Source organism: Echinops telfairi, unplaced genomic scaffold (assembly GCF_000313985.2).
Source record: "Echinops telfairi isolate 266 unplaced genomic scaffold, ASM31398v2 ScPeMD7_29;HRSCAF=101, whole genome shotgun sequence".
NCBI lineage: Eukaryota > Metazoa > Chordata > Mammalia > Afrosoricida > Tenrecidae > Echinops > Echinops telfairi.
Genome location: NW_022103926.1, coordinates 4,266,239 through 4,271,280, shown reverse-complemented (window position 1 = coordinate 4,271,280; position 5,042 = coordinate 4,266,239).

The window sequence follows — 5,042 nt, the reverse complement described above, 5'->3', positions numbered from 1 at the left end:
GGACAGTGAACTGGCCCCCTGTTTAAAAGGTTTGAGGACCCCTGCTCTAGAGAAAACATGTTTTGAAGAAGCAGCAAACCATTTTCCACTGTGGAAAATTTTACAGTCTCAGCAGGAGTCTGTGAGGGTTCCAATCACTCTGAGTCCTGTCCAACATTTGGTGTTTTAACTTTGCTGTTGCTACTGAGGAAGCTCAGAGTTTCAAGCCTCTCCACTCCTTTCCTCTTAACACCTGTTGAGTCTGCTAAGTAGGTATCTACTTAGGTGCCCAAGTACAAGGCAAGAACACTATCAAACATCATAAAAAACAGAAGGCAAAATAGATGACTAAAAATAAGACATGTATGCACATAAAACAACAAAACAAAACGATTAGAAAGAGAACTGACAGACTGGGATTTATTATTATTATTATTATTATTATTGCAATGAAATATTGTACAAGGGACGAATCTCTAAAATCTATAGAAACCATCAGAACCTCAAAAAGTAAAATACAAATAATCCAGTTAAAAAAATGGGCAGAGGAGATGGGCAGATGGCTCTGCAAAGAAGACATTCAGGTGGCCCACAGACCTGTGAGGACATACTCATGACTATTAGCTATTATTGAGACACGTGCATCAGTGTCTTCTTTTCAGTCATCTGTTTTGTCTTCTGTGTGGTTTTTTATACGGTTGCAGGTGTTCAAATGAGAGGACAGACAGATTCTGGGAGACGCTGCAACAAACAGCAACCTCCTGGCACATGAAGAGGAAGGCTAAGGGAAGGAGCAGTAGGATTTTGGAAAAGTCGGACATTTGTGACATCTTTGATTTCTAACTCTCTGGAAATGGCCTTGTCCTAATCCTAAAAGAAATTATTTCTGCCATCCCTGACTAGATTAATTCCTAGGTCTTTTAGTCTCCTAGCTACTAATGAAAATGGAATTGTTTCCCTAATTTCCTTTTCATATTTATCATTGAAACCCAACGGATGTTTGTTGGTTGACCTTGCACCTTTGCTAAATTCCTTTATGAGTTCAAAAAGTGTTCTGTGGACTCGGGTTTTTCATATATGGGATCATGCCATCCACCAATGGAGATAATTTGCTCTTTTTTCAGTCTGGATACCTTTTATGTCTATTTCTTATCTTTTCAAAACAGCAGTAATGTTGCCTCGTTTCATTTTAATTTTGAAAGTCTTTTCTCTGCCAGTCTAACTGTAACCCCAACCCGAACTAACTGCCATCAAGTGGGTGCCAACTCATAATAACTCACAAAGGACAGGATAGAACTGCTGCCGTGAGTTTCCGAAGCAGTGACTCTTTTATGGGCTTAGAATGCACCATTTTTCTCCCGAGGAGTGGCTGGTGCTTTTGAACTGTGCGCCCTGCAGTTAGCAGCCACTATGCAGTGTAACCACGATGCCACCAGGGCTCCTCAAGCTAATGAAGGTTTTTCCATCTTATTGATATTTTCAAGGACTTTTCAATTTGATTGATCCAACTCGATTTTATTGATACTCTCTATAACTTTTCTGTATTCTTTATTTCTGTTCTGATCTGTTATTATGCTAATTAAACAACAAAGGAAACTCAGAAATTCAGAAGTGGTGGCAGATCAATACATCATGTTTATAGGTGGGACAACAGAAGCGAGAGCAGGGCCATGATTGGGACACGTACATTCTGTTAGATAGAAGCCCTTACAGGATTGGTCCAGGGCCTTCTGACCCAGGCAGTCAGGCAAGCTGGATAGGGCATAACTCATTATTATGCGACCCTCAGTATAGTGGTCTCCGTGAAGGACATGCCGCAGTCCCCTAAGAGAGATCTGCCTGCAGGCAAGATTATCTACAATTTTGGTAAATGATCAGAAAGAATTCAATGGAGACAATGTATGTGGGGACCCAGAAAATGGATTTTTGGCAGTCACCGCCAATCATAACCTTTTGCAAATAAGAGTGCTCAGAACTTAAGTTCTAATATAGTGGTTCCTATGAATCTGACATTTAAGAATTTCTATCGTGTCTTTTCCCTTCCATCCACAGAACGCCCGTTAGTATTTTTTTTTCCGTTAGTATTTTCTGGTGGATGTGAAGTCTCTCCGTTTTTGTTTTGTCTGTGAATGCTTTGATACCACCCTCATTTTGTTTTTCATTTTGTTTTGTTTTAAAACAATACTTTTCTTGTGAATCAGGAGGGGGTTTACATTTCAGATCATCAATTTTGGATTCAACGGTTGAAACTCCCAATAGCTTACCCTCTCACCCTCCTTTGATTTCTCTTTGGTTCACTATCTTCCCCTTCGCCCCAATGATTATCAGTCAGCCCTATAGTCTGTTGTTTCCTCTTCCCTCTTCCCCTTCCCGCCCATTGGTAACCTCCAAATCTGTTTCCCTTGAAACAGTCTTTGACTAAGTCTTTGTCATTTTCTCCTCTTTCCAACACTGGTCTCCTATAGTATTTGTCCTTTTGTGATTGGCTAATTTCACTCAGCATAATGCACTCCAGGTCAAGAGGTACTTTGTGGTTTCATTCATTATCATGCTGTTTTTCCATCCCTGTTTATTTTTAGTTGTTTTTAATTGATCATTTTATTGGGGGTTCTTACAGATATTATAGCAATCCATAAATCAATGATATCAAGCGAACTTGTACAGATGCTGCCATCATCATTTTCAAAACATTTCTTTCCTCTTGAACTCTTTGATATCGGCTCTTCTTTATTCTCTCCCTCCCCCACCCTACCACCCTCAGGAACCCTTAATAAATGATATATATGTATTTTTCCCTATCTGACACCATCTGATGTATCCCTTCACCCACAGTTCTGTTATTCATCCCCGTCAAGGGGGGTTATGCATCCATCATTGCTGTCAGTTCCCACTTCCCCTTCTTCCTTCCCTCCCTTCCCATAAGCTCTTGGGAATTGTACTCCCATTACTCTTTCTGAGGGATTTATCTGTCCTGGATTCTGGGTGTTGAAAGCTCTTATCTGTACAATGTACATACACCAGTCTAGCAGGAATTGTGGGGTCAAACTGGGGCTGTGATAGTGGGATGCTGAAGCATTAAAGAACTAGAGGAATGTTGTGTGTTTCATCTGTGCTGTATTGCACCCTGGATGAGTCATCCCTTCCACTTGGGTCTCCACTCTGACCCCTCTCCTTCACAAGGATGTGATTGTTTGTTTTCGATCTTCTGATACCTGGTCCCTGTGACACCTCATGATCACACAAGCTGGTGTGCTTCTTCCATGTGGGCTTTGTTGCTTCCCTGCTAGGCTGCTTGTTTAACTTCAAGCCTTTAAGACCCCAGATGCTATGTCTTTTAATAGCCTGGCACCACCAGCTATCTTCACCACATTTGCTTATGCACCCATTTTGTCTTCAGCAATCGTGTTGGGAAGGTGAGTATCACATAGTGCCATGCTATTAGAACAAAGTGTTCTTGTGTTGAGGGAAGAATTAAGTAGAGGTCCGAAGTCTGTCTGCTACCATAATATTTTCAACATATAAATATATATACATAGACCAATATCCCTATCTTTATATATTAATATATTTACATATATGCATGTCTATATTTATACCTCTCTATATAGCTTTTACCTCCTAGTTCTTTCCTCTATTTCCTTTTATTTTCCTCCTGCCCTACCATCATGTTCACCCTTCATTTGGCTCTCAGCAATTCCTCTTGGCTACATTACAATTGATCAACCACCACTAGGCACTCTACACCCCCCTTGCCATTGATTTTAGATCCCTTGATGCTCCCCTGTCCCTGAGTGTGTTGGCTCAGTGGTCCCTCCCACTCCTCCTTCTCTCCATTCCTTCCCCACCCCACAACCATTGGTCCCACTGTTTTATCCTCAGGATTTTTATCCTGCCTATCTTACATAGATAGACATATGGATTTTTAAGAAAAGAAAATATACATAGTTCCAGGTCTATCTACTGACCTTTGTGAATGTCTCCCAACCAGGTCAGGTGAGGTGCCAAGTACTGCCCCCAAGTCAGAAGTCTATTTTGGGGATTCCTTAGGGATTTTGTGGCTTTGCTTCCATTGCTGGTCTGTTACGGTCCCTTTGAGATTCGCCCCACTGTGGGGGGATCAGACCAGACACAATTCCCGCACTGTGTCTCCGGTATTGTTCTCTGTAGTGCTGTGGGCCACTGAGAGGGGTGACATGTCTTAAGCTGGTGCCGGTCCTACAGTCCTCTCTGTGCATTGGCTGCTCTGAGCAGGAGAATTGCATCGAGGCTTGGTGGGACAGGATGAGGTCCACTCCCTCTCTCTCTCTTTCTCTCTTAGTTTGTTCTCATGTGGACAGGACAGACTGGCCACTCTCCCCAGTCTGTATCTTCAGTGCTGTCGTCTTGGGGTTGGGGGGTGGGGGCGTGGTCAACATAGCTGAGATTGGGGCCAGCCCCACAGTCCTCTCTGTTAATGAGGTGCTCTGTGCAGGTATGTTGCCCTCAAGGCTTGGTGCACCAGAATGAGGTCTGGTCTCTCTTTCCACACCCATGCTTGATGGATAATTTCTCTGGATATTCTTGATTGACAGGGTTTTTGATTGCTTGCTTGCTTTGTTTATTTGTTGTTGTTTTTTACTGCTTAGTACTTTAAATAAGCATGGGGGCTCTAAAAGGTATATTCATTGCATTCCTCTCTAGCCTCCAATAATCTGAGGAAAAATCGACAATCTTATTAAAGTTCCTTTCTATGAGACTAGATACTTTTCTCTCGTTGACTTTAGCATTCCCTTTATATCTTTAATTTTTAAAAAACACTTTATTGAGGGCTCTTATAGCTCTTCTAACAATGCATACATCAATTGTATCAAGTACATTTGTGCATATGTTGCCGTCATTATTTTCTAGACATTTACCCTGTTTCCCCGAAAATAAGACAGTGTCATATATTAATTTTTGCTCCCAAAGATGCGCTAGGTGGTATTTTCAGGGGATGTCTAATTTTTCCATGAAGAAGAATACAGTACACATTTATTGTTGAACACACAAAAGAGAAATGTATTACCTGTATATAGTACAGTAGT